General features: G+C 35.9%; 1 long non-coding RNA gene across 3 annotated transcripts; it reads left to right on the top strand.

Moving 5' to 3' along the window:
* Window positions 1-1,949: 1,949 nt before the first annotated feature.
* Window positions 1,950-22,929, top strand: LOC140171741 (uncharacterized). Of its 3 annotated transcripts, none has more exons than XR_011861634.1 (8): window positions 1,950-2,794; window positions 3,661-3,737; window positions 7,374-7,432; window positions 9,163-9,279; window positions 12,675-12,762; window positions 14,433-14,563; window positions 18,327-18,446; window positions 22,502-22,929. It is a non-coding gene; the product is annotated as an uncharacterized lncRNA (long non-coding RNA). The 3 variants fall into 3 exon arrangements; XR_011861636.1 differs by having other exon boundaries at window positions 14,386-14,563; XR_011861635.1 differs by having other exon boundaries at window positions 9,160-9,279.
* Window positions 22,930-26,043: the final 3,114 nt, after the last annotated feature.

Below are 26,043 nucleotides of genomic sequence, written 5' to 3'. Positions count from 1 at the left end.
GATGCAACATCCTTAGAGCCCAAATGAGCGTCTTCATGTAATTTGATTGGTTTTCTGGTGTTACATATTAAAATATCTCTAGACTAAAATAGACTAGTTGATAGTGATATTACTTATTAGTCATGGCTTGTTGCTCCTCGGTGATTGCACGACGCGATAATGTGTTCACGTAATACACGTGCGAGAACTAAGAACGCGATTCGGCGGCTTAGATGTTCGTGATGGTTTCGTTCAAACAACTGGGATGTCCTTACAAAAGTAACTTTATTTTTTTCTGAAAAAAGGCAGTTTTACTCGCAAAAATTACATTAAAACTGAATAAGAATGAGAATAAAAGATAGGATTTTGTCTTTTGCCTATCCAATGGATGGGCTGGCCAATATTTTTATCGTAATGGATACTCATACTGGCTGGAAATTTTACCCCCTTGGAGGCTCATAATTATTGCACGCTGTATTTTGTTGATGTAAAATGCATAATATACAACCCCCATGTCCAGCATATCGTAACCTCTAATATTAGTGGGTGATGTATCCAGAGTCGGACTCGGACCCCTTAAAATTCCCATTGGACCCCTTAAATTTGACTTTTGGAGGGCTGAATGAGTCCAACAAAAATCATTCGGACCCCTTAAATTTTGAAGCCAGCACTACCCCCGGTAGATAGACTACATCTATGGACACCCTAGACTTCTCCGTAGTCCACTTGCCTATTGTGCACACTCTGGCTATTACATTTAATTAATGTGTGCACAATTGATAGATTTTCACAACTGATCTTTTCAGTCACCGTACACGGCCTCTGTTTGTTAGCTTCCCAAGTGGAGTTACTGACTTTGGATTGCGGTAAAACTTGCTCGAGAACACTAGCCACAAATTTGCTCACGAATGCGAGCGCATCCGTGAGCAAATTCGTGGCTAGTGTTTCTTGAGCAAGGTAAAACATGCTTAACACGGCAGTCTATGAGCCTCTATGGATGAGATTGTTGGATTCCTGGCCTACTAAAATTGCCCATGATGTAATGCATCTTTAAATTTATCTGGCTTGTGATTGGTCGCACAGATCTTGTTGTTTTTTAAATCCTTCCGACACGTACTAGTACCATTAACTATACATGGTACACAACTATCTAGGGAATGCGGCGCCTTTGTGCTGGCGCGGAAGTTGGTGGATGAACATACGCATCTAGCGCGTATTGTACCACCATGCTTATAGTCTTATGGTTAGATTTTATTGATTTAACAAGTGTGATTGACAGTGTGTTTTAGAGAACGAAGTCCCGGGGTAAAAAGTGGAAGTCCATAGTCGATTTTTAAGTGGCAGATTCTAAAATTAGAATTGTTCAGTATTGAAGTATACGTTACTTTTACTATCACAAATAAAATATAAACTTTTTCATAACCATACTATTTTGATGTAATAAATATCAGTATAATTTCGAGTTCAACTGAATGCGTTCATCATGATTAATAACATTTTTATTTATCAAAAATCGACTATGGCATAGTCTATGGACACCCAAGTTAATGTCACAAAAGTTGATAGACCCATTGTTAGTCATGATTAGCATTAGCAAGCAGGACTAGGGTACGTGATACCCTCTATTAGATGCAATTTTAGTTGAAGCATGGTCCCAGCTGTATGCATATTGTCATTGAATCACATGACCATGTTTTTGTTCGCTACATTGCTTTAAAATCTTGGTCACAAAAGCAAAGCTAGATCCCTACCTCATGGTGTGTCCTCAGACCACCCTGACAGTAATGAGGCATAGGCTTCTCCAAATGCAATGACACTCAGGTCAGTACCTGTACATGTATGCTATCATAATTTTTTTTAATACAATCCTCACAAAATTGTTTTACAATGTACCAATGTATATATGTACATATGAACATCCATATGTACATATATAAACATCCATAACAAATTCAAGTAATAGCAAATTGAATCAATTAACCACACCAGGTCTTCAAAATCTTGCAAAGCGAAAGCTTAATAATAAATTGAACATCCATAGATATATTCTCAGTCAGTGTTTTGTAAGCTTAGTAATGTAAGTGCTAAATCACAGTCATTGCAAATTTGCCTATTATCAGCAGTTATACTAGAACACTTCATGTGCATTGGCATGTTGCATTGTGAACAGTTGACCTGTGACATGTCTGTTGGCAATTGACACGACTTGCATAGGATGTCCAACTTTGTCCTCTTTGCTGCCTCAGTCTTTATTAATTCATTGGCTGACAGTTTTCTCTTGGAAAGTGTCAATTTATTAAGCTTTCGCTTTGCAAGATTTTGAAGACCTGGTGTGGTTAATTGATTCAATTTGCTATTACTTGAATTTATTAGGATATTATCAACCTGCGATTCAATATTTGAAATATTTATTGCTGGTATAGGCTGATGATAAGTAGCAATATGCTGCCTTAATGCAGTTTCATTTTTGAATTGTGATATTGTCTTGCTGGTTGAATTGTAGCAGTGTGCACATACTATTGCATTTTTATTATGTGAACGCTTTATATGCTCATCTAATTCTTTTTGGTTACGAAAAAGATTCTTTGATCCCTTTCCAGAGGAAATGCAGTAGAAACACATGATGTTCCCTGCACTTTGAGACCTAATCACTTTCCTTTGACGACCAAGACTTTGATTTTTTGTTTTTTTCAAGGATGTATTATTGGGTGATGAAAGATTCCTTTGATGGCCAACGCTTTGATGTTCGGGTTTATTCACAGATGCACTGTCAGGTGATGAAGGGGATAAGTCAAATGACATTTCGGGTGAAGAGGTAAGTTCACTATTGTTTGATTTTTGTGAAAGATTATTTGATTTTTTGGCCAATATTGACATCTTGGTCAATGCTTCGGTAACAATGTTACTATAGTTCATTCTGCCAGCTGATCTTACAATTTTTCGGCCAGTCTGGCGCCCTCCATGCCTTTGTCGAGCATTTGATGGAAAAATGACATTTGGCTTATATGGATCTTGCTCTTCTTTAGTATTACTATCAACTAAAACATAAGAGGATTCCTTTGAAGGACCATGAGCTTTCCTGTAACCTAAATTATGCGGGGCTCGTTTTGGAAGACTGCCATGAAAGGATTTTATTTTGTCCTGTGATGGATTTAATGATTTTAGCTCTTTCAACATAAATGTTGGTTTTGCATCCATCAACACCTGATGTGATTCTTGCAATAAATTCTTCAGTAATAAAAAAGACTCCTCATCATCTGTATGAGGCGATTCCTCGCATTCAGGCCAACAGGGTACAACCTTTTTGGCATTCTCCAAAAGTTGCTCATGCTCATGAGGGGAGGTACTTTTTTTCTCCAAATTTGTGGTTCTCCCTATGTGTGCAGATTCTGGCAGTTGATTTCTATATATATGGGCAATACAAGCAAGTATGTGTTTACACATATGATGCTGACCTTTTAAGACAAACTGAGGGCATGCACAAATACAATAATAAATATTGACAAAGTAAAACTGGTCAAGGTTTGTGTGATTTGAGAGGATAGAAGATGGAAGATGATTTGCTAATTCATTTCTGAAGATATGATAAGCTAACTGAGACATTTCAAATATTATTTTCTTGCATTTGGTAGTCACATCATAAGAATGTTCTGAATGTATTTGTTGCTCCAATTTCTTCAGGTTTGCAATGGTTTGACTCGATGATTGGGAGGAGGCATCTGCAATGTCACCATCAGATCCCAAGAAGTAGGAATCAGGTAAGTCTTGGGGCTCACTGCTTTGTGTGTTTGTTTTTCTAACTAGAATCCAACCATGCACTTCCCAATCATCATCAAATACAATATGCCCACTGTTAAGAATATCTATTGCCAATTGGCATGTTTTCAATTTTTTATTCTTTTGGCCAACAGGCTTTTGGCATGATGATTGTGTTCTGTATGTATCCCTTCTTAATGTGCGGTCTATAAATTTCCAAACAATTGAAGCCAAAGACTTATTGAGATGTTTGTTGTTTTCTGTTACGTCCACATCTAGAAAGCGACGTTCAGTCAAATTATTTGTGTAAAGAAGAGGATTTGTCCTTTCTGGAATGGGAATTTGTGAAATTGTACTCGCAGTAAATGTATCTTTCCACAATGAACAGAACCAATTTCTTTCTAAGTAAGTTATCAATTTATCTTTACTGGCATCATCAAGAAGAGAATTGGAAATGTTTCTGATAAATTTGATGTATTCTGTGATCAGGGAATTTGTAGTATTAACATCCCATGCACGCATAACACATTTAAACCCAATTTCCAATGGTCTAATAATTACATGCATTTGGGGGTTATCTCGAACAAATCTCCTGAATGCTTGCAATGCATGAAAGTTACACAAATTTGAATTAAGGGAAAGGTTTTGTACTGCTTTTCTAATGTCAATAGCTTTGTCGTGTTGGATCGCAGGTTTGATGGGGGATGAAATAGCACATGGCCTGATCCAGAAAAATCCACAATTATCGTCAAAAACATGTAACTGTTTGTCATGGTTGCAGTACTTGTCATTGCATGGGATATTTGCCATAATTAACTCAAGGTGTAGTTTGTGGGCATACTCGGTTTCAATATTTGATATAGTAATTGCCCCGGTACGGCCCCAGCCATCTTTATCAGCATATGTAAGAAACCCTGTTTTGAAGCGGGCATCATTAAAGTCTTGCTTGATGTCGTAACCCATAATACTTTTTCCAAATAAACCTAAATCTACCAGATTTTGTTCACTTGCTAATATTAAATGATATTGACGATCCAGACATAAGTCACCCCTCTGAAAAAATATTACATCTTTAAAATTGTTCTCTACAATAAGTTCAGTTTGACGCCAATCTGATCGAATGTTTCGAATAGTGTGGTGTTTTCCAATACCCTCTTGAATGTCATGCTTGTCGATGACTTCGCATCTACTTTTTATTTGCTGTAAGTGATCACGAGTAGTTTCCATGGTATTAATCACCTTCAATGATGATTTTCGCATTTCAGTACTAGCAATTTGATTTGGTGTTGTTTTGGTTGCAGATCGAAGTTTATCCCACTCATCCCTAACTGAGAGTGGTGGTCTTTTGTTAATTTGTGTTGGATTTTCTGTAGATTTGTGATAGTTTTTGTTATTGGTATGGTGGAAAACTTTCCATTTGTTTGGCATGATGCTTGTTTTCACCAATTTCATTTGCCATTTGCATTTTAAATGAGTTGAATTTATTGACTTTGGTTTTTGTTTTAATAAGAGATTTTGTTTCCTACATGTTCCATGCTTGTTATAATATTGATAACAAGCTCTACAAGCATCTTGATCAGCAATAGAATGCCAATGTTGAGTATTTGTCTCATTGCACAAGGAGCATGTTTTGGAATTTTGAAACAATTGTATGTGGCAACCTGGGCAATTAGAAGGTATGTAATTTATATAAGATTTACTTAGATCTTTGAGTGCCATTCCACAATCTGCTGAACATTCTGGCGATTTTGATGAGCATCTTATGTAAACATTGACTAGTGAAATTTCACCACAATTTGATTTAATTTGACCAGTGTCATAACTTTCATCAGTACGATGGGTTTTGCCCCATTTTGGGTGACTAGTAACAGAAACTGAAAGTGTGTCCTGATCATATATAGGAATTATGTCTTTCTGAAGTAAATTAGTTTCTTTTGTGTAATTAAAATTAAGTTTATCCAAGTATCTCTTAGTCTCTATGCCATCATTCAAATCACAAATATATATCCATTCTGTTAACCAGTTCTCTATAGCTTGTCTGTCTGATAAAAATGAGTTTATTTTTTTAACACAATCACTGTCATTAAATCCTTCATCAGTGCAAGGGAATCGCTTTGTTAGTTTCCTTCCTGCAATTGTTATAACCCTGAGACGAATTGTTTTCTGGTTATGAATAGATTCAACTTGAAATTGATTCCATTTTACCATACTTTTGAGATGTGCTATATCAAATTTTATTTTTGTAGCAGTTTTTGGTTGCAGCCATTTGCTAAATGCAGTTTTGTCTTTGAGAAATGAATTTACAGATTGAACACAATCATTGTCATCAAAGCCTTTATCTGTACAGGGAAAATGTTTCGTTAGGGACTTGCCTGATTTAGTTATTACTCTTAATCGAATGTATCTACCATTTCCTTTTTTAACAACATAAATGCAATGCGATTTTACCATTTTTACAATGTATTGTGTGTCAAATCCTACAGGCTTTTGGATCGGTGAATTTGATGTTTTACTTGTTCTTGAAGTAAATGAATTGGATGATGGGATGGGTTTAAAGTTTTTTGACATTTTTGGTGATTTTGACTGTAACTTTATAGATACTGGTGTTGAAGGGGCAGGTGTTGAAGGGACTGGTGTTGAAGGGGCAGGTGTTGAAGGGGCAGGTGTTGAAGGGGCAGGTGTTGAAGGGGCAGGTGTAACCGGATCGATTTGTAATGACTGCTTGATACTTTTTTTGGTGGCGTTTACCTTATTTAAGGATTTACTTTTTTCTGATTTTGCTTGGGAGAAGGAAAATGACATTTGAGGTTGGACAGGCATCTGCGCAATTTGTATATATCTCAAGTCAACATCGTTGTTAATAAGCCAGGTTATTATGGTGTGACGTAATAAACGAGAATGATTAGAAATTTGTCTCAGATGTGCATATCTACTTTTCCCCAATGGTTTTCTTGATGTTATTGTACTAAATCCTTGTCTGTCAAATGCACAAATTGATATGCCAATGATTGCTGCAACGCCACAAATTGTGCTACACTCTTGTACAGGGTATAGGCGTGCACATTCTGTACCACATTTTGAGTGTTGACCAAATACATCTTGTTGGTGACATACTTTATAACATGGTGGTGATTGATGAAACATTTCATAAATTGATTTAAAATCTGTTTGAAACCCTTCTGGAATTGGACCCCCCATCGGATCTGCATAGGTGAATTTGTTCTTTTTAATGTTATATACACCAAATGTGAAATGATTTTGTTGGTATGTGATATTGTTCATGGTGACGGGGTGTAAATATGTCTTGCCTTGGATTTTGAGTACATGGAATATCAAAATTAACTGAAAATTGTCCTTGTCACCTTGCTCATATTTATTTTTTAAAGTGTTTGGAAATGACTCCTTTTCTTTCATAAAATTATAATTAACAATTAAATCAGTGTTTGAATTTTGTTTATTTATAATTTCCGAAATACGAGAGATAGTTTCATCACTCAACCACCTGTCACATGGTAGGTCTTTAAGATCCTCAACAAAAATTGGTGATAAAGAGCCTAATGAAACACGACTCATTGGGGGAGTTTCATTCAGAATCTTCTGAAACCGGTCAATAACACTCTGTTCAATTTCTTTTGCAGGTTTAAATTGCAGGTTCAGTGGTGTTGAGAACCATGACTGTTCTGCTCGGACATCATAGGTAACTATTTTTTCTTCAGCAATGCGCCTGAATTGTTGTAATCCTTTGAGATCAAATGTTCCGTAAGCTAGCTTGACCAACGATGGTGTCGGTTTCTTTTTCATTACGTCAATATATTTGTCAAGGTCATTTGAAGGAGGCATAAATTTGCATTCATTTGGGTTGGAAAGGACAATTTGGTTATTAAAATCAAGATAGACTTCATCAAAGGAACGTGGTGTGGGATAACACCTGCCTAAATATGATATTCTACTCAAAAATGGTACTTCTGATGGCAATGTTGGTTGTTTTGTCAAATCAGTGACTTCAGACACTCCACCCCCATGGTGTCCTTTTTCATTTATCTTTCTTTCTTCCCAAAGCACTACTTTCTCACTTTTTCTTGTACCATTATGCCCTTTTCCTACTAGCTTTTCTTCTCTATCTTGCCCTATCTCTTCAATATTTTCCTTGTCATAGGCTGCTTCATCTGCTTCATCTCCTGTCTTTTCTGTTTCTGGAATGAAGATGGTAAAACAAGAATGTGTGGACGTGACTAGGGATTCAGTCATGTTTCACAGTTGTTCATCACAGATTAACAACAATGCGTCTCTGTCGTGTTTGTGGTTTACATCATGAGGGCAGCTTCGCCGGAAGCCAGTTGTTAATCAGTGATGTACAATGGTGAAACATGATTGAATCCCTTTCAACAACTAAATCAAGCTAAAGATCGTCTAATTCAGGATTATTTCATGTCCAGTATAATCATTGCCACTCAATAATACAAGAAGATTAATGATATTTATGTTGATAGCCGCAAAAGAACTTCCGAATAAAAAGGCAATTTTTTTTAGCCAAGTCATCCAAAAGAATGAAAACAACATGGTGCGTAAAAAAGTTCCCTGCATGACAAATAAGTGTGAGTTTATCACTGATTAACAACCGGGATAATATAATGTCAATCCAGATCGACTCCACAAATACCGGAAGTTGCCATGATCGCACAGACCGAGATGTTGTACATCAATGGAAAAAAAAAACTGTGTACACTGGGAATTTACTTCATGACTAAAAATATTTCAGTCTACTGTATGCTCAACATAAGCTTATATAAATTACTTGTTGTACGATCAGACAGGCCGTGTTACGGGCAATCCCAAATAAATAGCCTATGTTTCTGTATTTGGCGTAGGTCGATAACCGCCACTATGTCACCGCTATTCGCTTCTGTGGGGTGATTATCTTATAACCCACTTTCCATGTAGATAAGCCCGGTAGTGTGAACGCGAAATCAGTGTGGATTCAATATGGATCAACACCACATTACTACCCAGGTACGAACCCACATTGTGTAATGTGAACACAGCCTAAGTCTGTATTGTTTTTGATTCGTTAAATGATACCGTAAAGATTTACCTTAGAATGGTGCTATGGGCTCATCTAATTGGAATTTTAGGCATAATCTTAAGAGTGCCTTCCAGTAAAATCCCCGTCAGTAAATAAGGGCACGGAACATTAATTCTTGTTGGGATTTCAGAGGATGGAGGTCTCTATTTGGACATGAAATTTACCACAAGGCAAAGGAGCCCAAGTGTGCCATTAGGCAAATCTTTGTGGTATTTTATTTGACTTTATGATTGCTGGGAATTTAAATGTTTTTTTATCCATTCTTTGAGTATGTTTACCTGCACTGTTTTTACCACAAACAGATATTGTGTTTTTCTCCTCTGATTTTGTTTCCTTTTCAGTAGAGCCTGCTTCATCTGTGGCTTCTGTGCCAAATATTTTCTTGACGAGTTCTTCGATGTTTTCGTCGTTGCTCTGCAATTTAAAGGGAGGATTACATAAAGTATACTATGGGATGTTGAGTGAGTAAAAATATATGGTGTTTACAAAATCAAATGATAATGAAGTACCCATTTTGTAATAAATAAATTTCGGTATTTATATAGCGCCTTACCGTAGATCACAGAGTGTTCAAAGCGCTGTAATTTTGCTGCCATGGTGAATCGTCACAATCAGATCGCATCAACTAGGCATTGTGCAGCCGGAATAGCACAAACCTATCCGCACTTAGATAGTAACATCCACCAATTATCTGTGTAGCCCCCCAAATTCCATTGGGTGAAGGAAGTTTTTGCTAACCAAACAACTAATGACCAATTTTTTTAAAGCAGGCGGAAACGGGCGATCCCGTAGAAAACCTGCGAGAGCGGGCATGGAATCGGGATAAACCAAGTGCACATGAGTCCTTGGGCTGCGCAGGGCTTGAACCCGGGACCTCAGTGGTTCAAAGCGAGGGAACTACCGGTGCACTAACTCACCCTCCCATTGTAGTGCTCCATTATATTCTTTTACAAAATTCAATTATTGTAACATAATTTTAATTCCCTTTTTGGTTTTTCAAATGTTGCAGATATTATGTATCTCGTCAGCCTGTTACACTTTTGCCCAAGTCATTTTTTGTAATTTTGAGAACAAAGTACAAAATATGGTTCAAGCATGGATTTAAACATATTTACTCACCAATCTTGTCACGAGAACAAATGATTATGATACAAATGAAAGGGAATAATCCGAAATAATTAGGGTGATAATGTAACTAATGCATGCTTGAACCACATTTTGTTCTTTGTTATCATAATTACAAATAATGACTTAGGCAATTAGCGTAGCAGGCTGACGATATGGTACATGATTTTGGTCATGTGGTTTTGTAACAATCTATACAAGTAGCGATAAAAAGCAGTGGAAGTTTATAAATTCCATAGCTTACTTTGAGTTTAACATTGAAGACGTACCTCTTTTTTGGTGCTGACCAGCTTTTGGGCTTTGTTCTTTTTTGTTTTCTTCAAATTTCTGCCCATGGTAACCTCTCCAGTTACGACAGTACTCTGTAATTAAAGAATATCATTTCAGTATAATCATAAGAAAATAGTAGGCCTTAAACAGTCATCTTAGGCTATTTAATAATTAAAAGGCACTTATTTTAATACCCACATTACCCATGGGCATCACCATACATGTAACAAGATTATGCATGTGGGTTGGCATCTTTAATTGTTTCTGTTGCCATATTGAATAATATTGATTCATATGTTCTTGATTCATTTAAAATATATTGTACAACTCTCTTCTAAGCCGACTGTCACCGTCTGGTGTCAATGGCTCAGAATAGCCAACAGCGCCCCCACGTGCCAGTTATTGGGGCTGAAGACGTCCAAGAGAATTCTGGATGAAAGCTTCATCTCTGTAAGCAATCATAGTTTGTGAGAAATAAGCAAATTTGTATTTGTTGCTTCTGCATTTTTATGGCCTCAATTTCCTGCACACCTTCATTACCTTGTAACTATAAGAGCCATATGGCACTAAGTATGAAGTGGACCCCACTCCATTGGCATTGGGTCCATCCAACATCTGCATGTCACCAGCAGGGTACCAATCCCTGTGATCAAATAGGAATGAGGTATGTTATAAATATACATATTAGATCAGGTGAAGAGGACCATAGCTAACATTTGTGCAATCATTCCACATATGCATATTTCACTATTTTCTTATGGGTGACATTGGATTTGGGATTCATTAGCTAAGAGGGTAGTCATCTTGCATCACAAGTAAACTTAAATGGTAAAATGTTAATTTTGTGACACTTTGTATGAGGGCTCACACGTCAACAACAGACAGGTAATGATGCCATTGAGTCCACCTTGATGGACTGTGGTGAAAATTTTTCAATGGCCTTTCAAAGGTGGCCATACCCCCCTAATAATTTCTTGTTCATATGAGTATTCCTCTATGTATGTGGTTTCCAATAGCAAAATAAAGGATTAATTGAAGCTTGTTTTAATTTAACACATAGCAGTCATATAATCGCATAAATACAGTAAAACAAACCCCTAAATACCAAATGCTGCAACAAATACATAATAATTGGTGCATGATCTTTGTGTTTTTGAAACAAAGATAAAGCTTTACTTACTTGGCAACGTATCTGGTGATTTTATCCTTTTGTTTTCTTGGTTTTGTTCTCTTCTTATTTACCTTCGGTTTAATAAATGTCTTCCGGCACTTTGGTGATGGCTGCATTTTTCCCTTTAACAAAAAAATGATGAAAAATCTTGCTTCATTTAGAGTTATATAATAGATTACCTGCCTTACAAATTTACTGTTTGAAGAAGTATGTCTATAAACGATTGAAATTTAAGAAACATCAGTTTGATGATAAAGTTAGTTTTCCTTTATGCAGTCAAAGGTAAGGGCGTCATCTATGACGCAAAATTAAGATAGTAAAAACAGAAATTCATATCGTTTATTCCCTAAGTGACCAGGAAGAATGATGTGTATACAATCTATTCTGTTAGAACCCAAGACCTTTTGTCATAATTGTCAAACCATAGATTAGAGAATGATTGAAGCCTTTAAGGAAAAAAAATTATGGTCGTTATTAAGATTCAACATTTTCCAGTTGTTTGATTCAATATGTGAGGCATTGGAATGAAAATGAAATAAATCATGATTTGTAACATTAGCATACCTGCGAACTACTCCGATTTTGGCAGAGTCAGCTGATTTCCAGAGTTTTAAACCCCCCAAAATCAGAGTACTCTGATTTTCTGATTAAAAAGAAAAATATTTAGTTCCATTGACCAGATCGTGTCACAATTTAGGTCTTGATATTTTGGTAATCCAAAATCTCTTTTGTTCTGGTCATAAAGACGGTCAGTAGCTTTTTTGGCTGATGTCGAAGGCAAAGCCTCATCATCATCACCGGTGCTATACTCATTGTGCCCACCAATAAAGGTGCTTGTGGACAGTTACCTCTACATTTTGTTTTTCCACTGAGCAGTTCATGCAAGTGTCCAAACCCGCTACCCAGCCCGCTAACTACCTTCAACTTGCGGGAAGTCCCTTTCTCACAAGCCAAAGGTCTACATAACCAATAAGTAAACTTCATAAAATATTGCGACTAAATCTTTTTAGCATTTTAATACTGCACGAAGGTGACAAAATTGGGGGTGTCCGACGGATAACCAGCAGTGAATTTCTGGTTGTCCGATGGCAAATCTGGGTGTCAGGACGCCCGGATTACCACTTAATTTGTACACTGCCTCTCAGTAGTTGTTATGAATGTGAGTTAATAATGTAAATATGTGTTATGGTTATTATTTACCTTGTTTGATAAAGTACGATTAATGTAATCTTTCTTTTTTCTTTCTTCCTCTATCTGCTTCTTTCTTCTACTTGAATGCAACCAATGTAGCTTGTCAGCCAAAACATCCTCAATAATCTCATAACCATACCGAGACATATGGATACCGTCCTTGCTGTAAAAATATGTGGAAATATTTGTAAGTATATCATATATTCATACAATTCATACAGTCGTAGTCATCAGCGTGATTCAACCAGAGCAAATATTAGAAAAATGCGAACCATGCATTCTGAATACGAAGAATGTCATTCTGATATCAAATAATTTTGATTCTTTGAAATTCGCAATTTAATACACATTTTATAGCAAATCATTAAAATTGATATTTTTGATATTTAACAGTACTTGAAGTAAACTTTATAAATCTGATGATTTATACTTAAAGTGTATGTAGGTGGGATGAAAAGCCGACGATCAATTGAAAATTTTGACCTTTCGTATTGAAGATATGGATTTTTTCCCAAAAAATTAGGTCTTTTGGGAAAAACTCGATATCTTCAATATAATGAACAAAATTTTCAACTGACCGTCGGCTTTTCCTCCCTGCTACATACACTTTAAGAATATGTCATTAGATTTATATAATTTACCGAGTACTGTTATATATCAAAATTTGAAAAATATCAAATTTTTATAATTTGTCATAAAATTTGTATTATATTGTGATTTTCAAAAAATGAAAATTATTTGATATCAGAAAGACATGCTTCGTATTCAGAATGCAATTCGATAGGTCTGAGGTGCTCTCATGTCCCACAAAAAATACTGTCGAAACGCAATAAACGCTCATTTTAGATCCCTTAAGTCACTTTTCACATTCAAACAATGCAAGTGATCCTTGACATCTGGGTCCTATTTTATGACACTTTGGAACTTATTAGTTCTTAGGTTACTGGCTTCCTAATATTTATCTGAACTTCTTGTCCACCATGCACATTCTTTTCTAAACTTAAGGTGTGTGGTACAATGGATAATGGGACCCTGTCCCCACACTGACCTCAAAGATGTCAAAGATCAAGGTTTTGATACTATTAGATAGCATCATGCTTGTCTCCTGCTCCTCCTAAGATTTTACACCCAAAATCCTTGTGCTTTTGAAAAAGTGTGAAAAAAGCTTTCAAAGATATGAGCACTTTCTTTAATGGTTTTCTCACAATTTGTTCAAATGTACAAAGTTTTGAGCATAAAAATTAGGAGCTTGAGAAAAATAGGGGCTTTAAGTTTGAGATCTTTGGCAAGTTGGGGGTGGTCTCATTATACATGTTATATGGTGCCATCTATTGATGCTAAATTTTTAATGTGTGCAAATGTCACTTGTGTGAATAGACGTGGCAGTGTATCAGAATTCAGAACGGGGAAGGGCACTTTTTACAGGTGGAATGATCTGGAATCCCAGACATCTGCTTCAGCTTGTGAATTGAAATGCTGAATTGAAATCAAAGCTGAATTTCATTTCAATTTCACTTCATTCTTCATCACTCAACATGATTTCAATTCCAATCCAATTCAATTCTTCATTGCTCACGATGATTTCAATTCCAATCCAATTCAATTCATGCCCAAGCCCAATCATTTCGATTCCAATTCAATTCCAATGCATTGAAATGATCGAAAATCTCCCAAAATTAATTTTAATTCAATTCGATTTCAATGCATTGAATTAACATTAGTATTTTCCGACAGCTTTAGTTGCAATTTGGTAATAAAAATAAGTGTTTTTTTTCTCATGTATAAGTTATTAGCATTTGCTTTAATCTAGTTTGCAGAGTTTAACCATTGTAACTTCTTCCACCAAACCTCTTCCAGCAACCATACCGACATGTAGCAATGCGAGAATGTTGAAAATTTTACCTGGACTGCAGTGGTGAGAAGCGCTCAAGAATGGCAGATAGAGCTATAAGGGCATCTGCATTAGATGCATGAACATCTCAACACAGGTGAGAATTTTTTTTTTTTATCTATCACATACGGATATCATTAAAATTGCATAAGGGCAAATACCCATAAGTTTTTCCTTAACACCCCTATAAATTGGCATTGTAAAAAGACAACATTTACTCTTATCATTTTCATTGACATTCTGTGAACATTTAAGCTTGCTGTTTCAAATCAGGCACTGACAGCAACTTCATTCGAGGACACGGCAAGTGACTGCCTTGGGTGAAGGACATATTTTGAGGGAATCTGAATGAAATTTTGCACAATTATTGGTAATATGTATGGAAATTTGCCATTGTGAATGGGGTGTACTTACTATTCTAAATCATCATCATACAAATCCAAGTACGTGAAGTTTTCTTGAGAACTGCACAGCTCTTGCTGCAGCCAGTTCATTCTGGACACGTGTCTGTCATCGCTGTGTATATAAAAACATCAATATGTGTGCAGGTGAGAGTCAAATATGAAAAGCAATAACAATTTGAACTAGATCATAATGGCTGTAATTTTTACAAGAATTTTCCACTAGCAGTTGTGAATTTGAGATATTTTACCAAGTTTTTTTGCTACTTACATGTCAAATCTGGGCAGAATGGCCGACAAGGCTATAATACTTCTTGGGTATATCTCCTCAACTGCAGCCATAAGTACTTTGGTATTGCTAATTGCAGCATCTGGCAATTTCCCATTTGCCAGGTCATTTCCTCCTACGTGGAGGACGACCACAGGTACGTCGCTCAAGGACCTGCACCGCACAACTTCGGGTCCAGAAATAGAGAAAGAATTTGTTTTGACTATGTTAGAAATTAATTAATTTAATTTATTAAGTTAAACAATGTTAATTCCATTTAACTGACAACCATTTGAATTTATCCTGCCTCAAAATGTTGTGATCATCCATTTTAGGTGTAATATACTTGGGATTAGTGATAAATTTGGATTTAAAAGCTGTTATTTATTTAAGGGGGTACTACACCCCTCAATAAATTTTTGACTATTTTTGCATTTGTCTCAAAAACTAATAACACACTGGTAACAAAAGTTATGTATTTTATAGGGGCAAGGAATCCAATTACTACACTGGAATATCAATGACCCAAGACAAGCGGTTTAATACTTATGATAGAAAACGAGGTACCGCTAGGATGTACCTCATTTCCTATCATATTTACTAAACCACTCATCTTGAGTCACTGAAATTTCAGTGTAGTAATTGGATTCCTTGCCCCAATAATATGCATAACTTTTGTTACCAGTGTGTTATTAATTTTGAGAAAAATGCAAAAATAGTCACAAATTTACCACAGGGGTGTAGTACCCCCTTAAGGTCAAGTGAGATCATTTCTTATTTTATGGCACCGAAGGTTAACATTTGGTTAACATTTCTCCAATGTGCAAAAAGGGATTTCAATGAGACTTGAACACATTGTTTTTAACAATTTATGAAACAAGGAATACTTCATATGTGACCCCTCGGCACAACTGAGCCGGATGTCGCCAGTGCCACTATTGAGATATGCTCCATCGAACTTAACAATAAACAATAGGAAACAAAGGATTTATTGACTGTTTTATTGATTTTTCACTGCTTAAATGTCAAGTACTATAGACACGTTATTCATCATCTTAAGGCTAATTTGAAGCAGAATAGTTTGGTTGTATATCTTAAACATGTCGATTGGCGACTTCAGGGCTCAGTTGTGCCGAGGGGTCACATATTATGCGGTTAATGCAAATGTTTTAAAATACATTTTTTTAATTCACACCTTCTCTGATATCGTCAATGTGGCCTCCTCCAGTTGGTATGACCAAAACACCTGGTATGTCGACATGCCTCAGTATGCTGTCAGAGTATATTACCTATAGGAAAAGAATTTGAGATTCAGGTGAGGGGAAAAACCATGATAAACGGACAGACTGACTTGCCATGTCTTTTTGGTCCCCCACATATGTGGGGCTTATGTTATCATCCAAATGGTTGCCTGCCTGGATGTTTGTTTCTTTGTTTGTTTCTTTGTTTGGCTATCTGGACGGAAGCAAATTCATTAATCCACTCTGAAGCTTTTAGAACACAATCACCGATCAACTTCATTATTATGTTTTCAGGGTTATTAGGAGTTAAGAAAACCTAATAATGATAATATTGGATGGCTTATTTCGCATGATACCATAACATATCGGATTCGTCATACAAATATCGAACTCGCCGTTGGCTCGTCCGATATTTTCATGACTCGTCAATGGTAAATGGCAACATTTTTTGTACCATATACTTATTCTTATGCCAAAAGGTGCTGGATTCACTTTACGTCAAGGCACTTTTTTCACACCCCAGTCAAAAAGAAATCTACTCTGTTCGGAGCAGTGGCGGATCTAGAGCAGTCAGAAGGGGTGGGGGAAATTTTAGAAGAAAATAATAATATGTGACACGATCTGGTCCATGGGGGCCAAAGGAGGCATTTTTGAAAACCGAGTTACTGTAGTTATTACATTATCCATACAATAGGCTATCATTTACTGAAAACACCAAAGGTCTAGCATACTTGGTTCTAGAGTTATGAAGTGTTTTGATGTCTATTTTCTTATGTATTTTATTGTTTTTTACTCCATATTTTTACTTTTATCTCAGTTTCAAATATGCCGCCTTTGGCCCCCATGGACCAGATCGTGTCACTTATTTAAAAAAAAACCTTGAAGTAAGAAATCAATTAAAAACAGTTTTATTTGAACAAATAAACCATCAGGTAATACAAAATAACAGAGAAAGACAACATTTATCTATAGTAGAAAATATTAGGGATTAAAAATTAATGGTGAATTTTTTTTCACCTAAAACTGGTCATTTTCAGTAAAAATTGCCATAAATCCATGTTTAACCCAAAAACGACTTAAGATACAGTATTCTAAGTTAGAGAAATTGAAAATTCAGACATTTTTACCTTAGAAATACTATATGCTCATTTTTAGAAGTATTCTTCACACCTACATGTAAATATTTTTTTCACACTTGGCAGTGAAACCGTCCTCAAACCTCGAACCCTGTCTTATATTGTTCATTTTGTCTTTTTTAGCCCTTGGACACTAAAATATCATTCTACCGATCACAAAGGATCCATTTCTTAGATTAGCCAAAGACTTAACCATGAATTCCTCGCTGTAGAGCTGAACTACCCGGTGATCCAGCAACACTTTAGCGCTGGCTTCATATTTGCTTTTCCGCTGCTAGTGCTATATATGATGAGCTGTTGAATGAAGCTGAAATGACACCATGTACAGTCGTGCCTACCAATGATATAAAAATAAATGGCGTGGTGCAGTACATTTAACATAATGGTGCCTCATGTACCATTATAAAATGTATTATCATATCCAGCCCTCGAATTAACCCACGGCACCCATGGCATTTTGCCGTGGGTGCCCACCCCACTGCCGTAATGCCCTCAAAATATGCCCTTTACCCAAGGCGGTCACTTGCCTTGCCCTCTAATGAAGTTGCCGTCGGTGCCCCAGCCCTGCCCCTTCATTATAAAATCATCTATCTATGTTTGTGTGTGTTTTCTTCACTTTTGAGAAATTGCCTTGATGCCCTTCTCAAACTGTAGATTTCTATATCTAACCTTAATGACATATTTTTCTTTACTGGCTTTCAGAGGTTGATCATGTTCTTGGAAGACAAATATTCACATCACATCATTTGATGGGAGTAGCTTATGTAGTTGTACTTAAAACAATAATTGCTGGTTATTTCAATTGTGATTACAGGCCCATGCTACAAGTAGACCCTCACTACATGGTTGGAAAATATCAACAACATAGACTAGAGTTTGTAGCATCAATATGTGAGAAACACCACTTTGAAATTCTGCAAATGATACTCTGGATGTAAGTATATGGCAAACCAAACTTAATAAGAATTTTAATATCACATGTATAGAGCTGGTTGTTTTTATGGTCAATATGAGTTTGTTTGAAATAAAGCCATGATTTGTGCTTGATAATTATTTTTCTAGAACATAAAATTGAAATTGCCAGGGACATCCTTTAAAAAAATTGTAGGATCTGACTTCTGCCCTTCCAAATTTTTAGCCCTGTGTGAACCTCATTGACCTTCATGATTGTACACTGCAGCTGGACAAGGTCTTCAAAGGGCCACAACTCAGAACTGAATAGGACCATAATCTGAGATTTCTTACCCTCAGGAACCGATTTCACATAGCGGTCCAACTGTGTAAGCCTACAATGGTCACATACAGTATATTGACACATGATTGCAAGTTTGCGACCAGACAGTTCACACACATCTTCTTGGTACTGTGCAATGCTCGTAATAATTCTATGAATAAAACGTAATCGCATATATACCTCATAGAGCTTCATTTAATTTTGCGCAACAAAACCTATTCAGACCCATCAGGCACAATCGGCAATATGCAGACAAAATGAAAAAAAAAATACTTAAAAAAAAATTATTTTGTAGTGATAATGGTTTGTTTAGGAGTTAAAAAAATAGTGTTAAAAGATCTTTGTTGCCATGGTAACAGGATAAACAAAAGTGACTCCAAAATGACCAGAAATATCAATTCCTACTTTACAAGTTATTGGACGAGCAAAATTAGTAAAATATATAGATTTTCCAACTGCACAATTAGGGATCAAATCAATACTGGCAACATGTGGTATAATATCCAATGGCACAGTTCAAGTGTACTTGAACAGAGAAACCACATCTTTCTTGTTTAACCAGTCGGTCGGAGTGGACACACTTGAATCCTGATGGGAGCAGGCTCAAGCAAAGCTTAAAAGCTTCGTTGGTCGTAACACATAGATGGACAACATACATTTCCGAGCAACTGTTTTTTTTAAAGAATATGCTACTAGTAATTATAGGTTATTCATAACCTCATTAGTAAACGTGATGTGTGCGATCCAATTACATTTAGTTATTTGTGAAAACGCAAATCGAGGTCATTAATTAGACAATAATAACTGCGCACCATCTATTTTGAGGTCATTGTGTGAAATCGGAGGGTTTTGTTTTGGGCTGAGGTATTTTTCCGAGGTAGCGGTAGCTCCAGAGGAAAAATACCTCGGCCCAAAACAAAACCCGACAATTATTATTGTCATTCATTACCGTCCTATCTAATATTTTGGAACAAATCAAAATGGCATTTTATGTTATTTTATGCCATAAAAAATGCTGTTAAATATAACCAGTTTTAATCATTGTTGTAACCTACCCTACAAAAAAATCAACCAGGCGAATATAACATTCGCACCGACAACAAGAGCTACCAATCACAGAAGCGCGACGGCATCGCGTAGGCATGTGCGTTGCCATAACGCGTAGCTTATACACGCACGTGCGCGCAGAAATCATTGTTGCGCGTCCGGAGTCATTGTGAGTTATTAATGACCTCGCAATTTGATTGGATTACAGGCTTCGCGTATATTAATGAGGCTATGAATATCTCGCAATTGACCGCAAAATGCGTAATTGTTCCAATGTCGCACACCGGCATTCACGTGTTGTTGTGCGTCGAACAAACTGCGCGCACGCTGTCTGCCCTATTTGGATTGCGCGCTACCATATTTGCACAGATTGTGATATGCACTTTTGTTATTGGTCTTCATGTTTTAGCCTGATCGATTTTTGGAAAGGGAAGATGTAAAAATCATCAGTTCTATTTTTATAAACTTTTGAGCAAAATTTTGTGTTACTTTGTAAGATGAAGAGATTAAACAGTGATGGTTATGAATGAGGTTAATAACTTTGCATCGGTAATATGTCGGAATATCCCTCGGTTCCAAAGGCAAAATGTTTAGATTTTTCACAATGCCCTCCAAATAACCGATGCGCAGTTATTAACCTCTAAATGAACTTGTATTACTTATTGCTCGAGAAATTGGATTTTTACTTTTTTTATATAACAAATTATCACTAAAAATGTTGGAAAAAGAACCAAATATAAATGCATCAACCCGCCCGAAAAATGAATCAATCCTACACGAACGCGAAAATAATGATGTTGCGTGTTATTTCAGATGACAGATGCACGACAGCGGCTAAAAACAATACCTTTATTCTCATTCTTAAACACTTCAATTCAGATAAATATATTAATCATAAATAAACCAAATTTTAATCAAATTAAATCATACATTTTACAAGGAATTACCTAGGGCCTGCCAGGGGTAGCATTAAGGCCCGAAAGTCGCGGGTTGTTTTCCCGTGTTTTTTACTCCAGAGCTTGCAGAAAATCCAAATACATGGGGTGAAAACTAAATCTCGGGGGTGAAAAATATTTTGCAGTAGGAGTAAGGTCCAAAAGTAGAGGGTCAGAGCTTTTCTTTTATTTAGGGGTCATTCACCCCCGATCGGGAGTTAACGCTACCCCTGCCTATGGCTTAGAATCAATCAGTCCGGTTGTTGCTAATGCACCTCCGATTGGTTCAAACAACACGCACAAGTATCGCGTCGACACGCACACGCTAAAGTGTGTGATATCGTGTCATATCACACGGGTAAGAACCAATAAGATTGCAAGAACATTCTCAAGTGTTTAAGAATGAAGTTTAAGGTATTTCCCTTTGCAATATACATTTCTAATGAATGTAAAAAAGTTTGGGTTGAAAATGAAGATGAAAGCTAGAGAACCCTGCCGCTACCGGGTATTGAACCGGGTATCTTTTGCACCAAATCATAGCGCGTTAACCAACTGCGCCACACAGCCGACTACAGCCATCTTAAAATTTTTAGAGCTTTATGCTATCGTCGTCGATCGGAAGTCTCCTTAGCAGTTAGTGTGCTACTGCTTCGCTCTTTTCACACAATGTGAATGACGCAAAACCAAACTAGCTGTTGAGGAGACTAATTATCTACGATAAGCCTGTCCAGAATTCCAGAAATTGGTAGCCACCAGGGAAGCTATTTTGGCATGAATTCTCTGATTTCTCCGGAAATACATCAACTTGGATTCATACACTCCTAAATCAAAGCAGCCAATCAGCAAAGCTGTTAGAAAAGTACGAAACGTGCATTGATTGTATATTGTGCACTACGCGTTCGCGTCGCGTAGGATTGATTCATTTTTCGGACAGGTTGATGCATTTATATTTGGTTCTGTTTTCCAACATTTTTAGTGATAATTTGTTTTATAAAAAAAGTAAAAATCACGTGTTTTTTTCTTCTCGTGTATGAAATAGATTAATAAACTTGTATTATTTATTGCTCGAGAATCATTTCGGGGCTCGTGCATTAGACGCATCAACATCAGCGCGCGTGCATTATTTTGTCTAATTTCTCGAGCAATAAGTAATACGCGTTCATTAACCTACAAGCGTCAAATTTCAGGATAGGAATGAGAAAAATAAAAGCTATTTTGTGATACCAAAAACTCATTTAAAACAATGACAAAAATCAGTGGGGATGATGTTGTCGATCGGGTTACGGACCTTTAAAAGGAACGCAACTATAGGATATAGCTAATTCTTGAACACTTGAGAACGTTCCTGCAATCTCATTGGTTCTTATCCGTGTGATATGACACGATATTGAACCAATCGGAGGCGCATAGCAACAACGGGACTGATTGATTTTAAGCCCTAGGTACGGTAGTTCCTTGTAAAATGTAGGATTTAATTTGATTAAAATTACTTATGATATTTCTATTTGAATTGAAGTGTTTAAGAATGGGAATAAAGGTATTATTTTAGCCGCTGTCGTGCATCTATCGTCTCATATAACACGGGCGACATCATTATTTTTCGCCTCATTGTTTTACTTAAAATAATGATGTCGCCCGTGTTATTTGAGACGATAGACACTCCAATCCTGTACACCACTATGTGTTGCGACCGACAATTTCAAGACTGCAACTAAGAGAGGTATTTGTTGAGGGAAAACTGTAAAGTAAATGTGTCTTTTTTTTTATTTGCAGGTATGCCAGTTAGAAGACATATATATATGCAGTCGACATGCGTGAAACTGAAGTGTATCAGCTGAAGAAAACATGCCCTCTGCAACAAAGCAATTTCAACACTTATGGTATTATTTGGTTTAAAACAAAATTTTCTGCAAGCAAAAATAAAAAAATTTAACCATGTTAGATATAGGATCTTTTGCCGACCAAACGATGCTATGCTATTGATGTGATTGATCAGATGCTATTGCGACCAAACAAAGTAAACACATGTCAGATCATCATATAGTGAGATCTTTGTTGCCATGGTAACAGGATAAACAAAATAAAATAGAAACAAATATAAATAGATCAACCTGCCTGAAGAATGAATAAAAAAATGCACTTGTTGATGCGTCTAATGCACTCCCCCCTTTGGGGCTCGTGCATTAGTCGCATCAACAACTTAGTACTGCGATTTTTTTTTTTTGTGTTTTTTTTTCTCTTCACTTTTCAAACGACCGTGAAAAAATTGGGTCAACCTTTTCGGGCTTTTAAGGAAGGCGGCAAAATTGTTTCTTCTTCAGCCCCGGGGTGGGGGCGGCCACGGATGCACGCCACTGTTATTAACCTATAAATGAACGTGTATACATTACTTGTTAAGAGAGAAATTGGACAAAATAATGCACGCACGCTGATGATACGTCTAATGCACAAGCCCCAAAGGGGGGAGTGAATTAGACGCATCAACATTGATCAGCGCAAGTGCATTATTTTGTACAATTTTACTCTCAACAAGTGATACGCATTTATTAACCTATTTTCATGCACTCATGTGAACCAATTTCTCGAGCAACAAGTAATACCCGTTCATGAACGTATTTCATACACAAGAAACAAAACATGTGATTTTTGCTGTTTTCATAACAAAATTATCAATAAAAATGTTGGAAATAGAGATTAATATCCAAGTGTAAATGCATCAACCAATTGACAAATGCTTTTGGTGTCAGCTATAAAGCACTCCCTTATAAAAAGCCTTAATGTACGCTTTCCTTCAACTATTAGATTTCCTCTTTGATACTGAAAATGCTGAAATAATACTAGTAATAACTTTCGGGAAGGGTTTCTGTCCATTTGAGCTGAAATAACAATGAAAAGTGAAAGAAATTCTACTGTTTATTTTGGATATTTAACATGCCCTTCTGTCAGAGGAAATAAAATCATAAATATTATGACTTAAAATGTTGAACAGGATCTGTTGATCTACAAACACAACAAATTTGGCTGATTCCTTTTTGGTACTAGTTGGGACATGTAAATATTACAAATAGGCCAAAAAATCATGTTTGAAAAAAAATAAACCAATCTTCAACAGCTCTCCTCAAGGGGGGGGGGGAATCCAAAACACAAGATACCGTATTCGTTCCAATAATCGTCCATACCCCAATAAGCGCCTACCCAGGGTATTTTTAATTTGCTAAGGGGTACCAATAATGTTGAAGTGACAGATGTCGATAAAGTGAAATAGCTTCAAGTCCTGCGTAAACTTGCAATACATTTTCTGCATTAGAAAAGCTACTAGAACATCTCAGGACCTTTTTATAACATACAATGTGTTTCTAATAAACACCCCTTACGAAAAATTAAACAAGTTTAAAAATAAGCGCCCACCCAAAATGACTTTGTTAAGCGCCCTGAGCTTATTGGAATGAATACGGTATGTGCTTTAATTGTAGAAAAATATTAAAAAATAATACACAAATTGATAAACAAGTACGTAAATATAAATTTGTATAAATAAGTAATATAAATATTTATTTTAATTGTTTGATTTAAATGATGGTTTGATTTCTTGCTAATACTTTTCATTCTTAAATACCAAAGTAATTTTATTGATCAGTCAAAGAGGAAGCCCTGTCAGAGGAGTTATTTTGGGGTGAACCAAACATGCCTGGTTATCAAATTAATCAGTGACAAGGTTATCTCTGAATTTGGGAGGGGCTAAAATTTTTATTGCATTAATTAGCACATGTCAGATTCAGAGATAAACTTGTCAAATATTAATTGCAAATAGAATTTTAATAAGACGGCCTAAAATCCTAAATTACATGATTTAAAAAAAACAACAGAATGACTTTCTAATAATTATTTAAAAAAACCGAAAGTCCCCCACTATCATTATTTAGCATTAGGTTTGGAATGGTGAAAATAAAGAAGATAATTAAATATCCAAACCTAAAGCTAAATATGGCACCTCCTAATGTTTTTTTATAGTATTAAGCATCGATCATAGTAATTTCTAACTTCACTATACTTTCTTTTTCTGTCTCTCTCTTGGTGATTAATTATTCATTTACTTTCTTTCATTTCATTGATAATTGTTATTGTTGCTGCTCCTTTTAAATTTGTACCATAACTTTATTTATTGTGTTAAGGAAGAAGATCGGCCAGAGCAGTTCTTCTGGGGTGAACCAAACTTACATGGTTATCAAATTAATCAGTGACAAGGTTATCTCTGAATTTGACAGGTACGTATTGATGCAGCAATTAGCATCTGTCAAATTCAGAGATAACCTTGTCACCGATTAATTTGATGACCAGGCAGGTTTGGTTCACCCTTAAACACAATAAATAAATATTTTAAGGCCTACTAGTAGTTCTGCTGGTTTTACAATATAATAGTTTTGTACTGCTCCCTATTACAGAAAAACCCTGTTTTGGGAAATGAAGTAAAGTATTATTCAGAGTGCATTGGACCATGTGCAAAATAATACGCGCTGGACGGCTTACAGTACGCTTAATTTGTAAAAGGAAATCTGAATAATACTTTTAAAAAATACTCAAGTTTGTTCCAAGTGGCAATGGAAGTCAAATTTTAATTTTTTGGAGATGAAGGCTAAAAAATGCAGTTTATGTGTGACATGTACAATCAAGCTCAAAAACTTATACAATTAAGGCATTTGGAAAACACATGTTCTTTTCTTTTTTCATTACAAATTGTCAAAAATAATGTAAAAATATTCAAACTCTACAGTCGATACATTTATAGTGCATACAGGATTACTGGCACTCAAAATCTTTATTGTTATTATTTATAATTATTATATTAAAATTATATTTTTCTTGACTGCTATGTTTTTGGCATATACTGTTTCAAATTACAAAAATATTAAAATTATACTTTTATTGACAGTTAGAACCATCTAAAGGAAAATATTTTGTTCAATCCCATGTTTTATTTTCTGGAATCAGGTGGTAGTGTAGTAATAAGTTTAATAATTTCATATATTTTATAAGCACAAGGGCAAGGCTACATCATACATGCTGTAATGTATGCAGTTCAGTTTATACTGTCTAAATTAAATTTTAAGCAACTTCAGCACTTAATGTAAAAAATTAAGGAATTAGCCAACTTGACTCCATGTTACATCGACAAGACAAAATTAAATTATAAAAAAATATCACTCTTTAAAACCATAGTAATTTGTAACCGAACATATTTGTATACATACACAATATCGTATGTTATGTATGGTAAAATATCAAGTATCATGCCTGGTAAATTTTTAATAAAAAAA

Source organism: Amphiura filiformis, chromosome 15, assembly GCF_039555335.1.
Source record: "Amphiura filiformis chromosome 15, Afil_fr2py, whole genome shotgun sequence".
Taxonomy (NCBI): Eukaryota; Metazoa; Echinodermata; class Ophiuroidea; order Amphilepidida; family Amphiuridae; genus Amphiura; species Amphiura filiformis.
The sequence above is the reverse complement of the archived record's forward strand: the minus strand, read 5'-3'. Positions and strand labels throughout refer to the sequence as shown.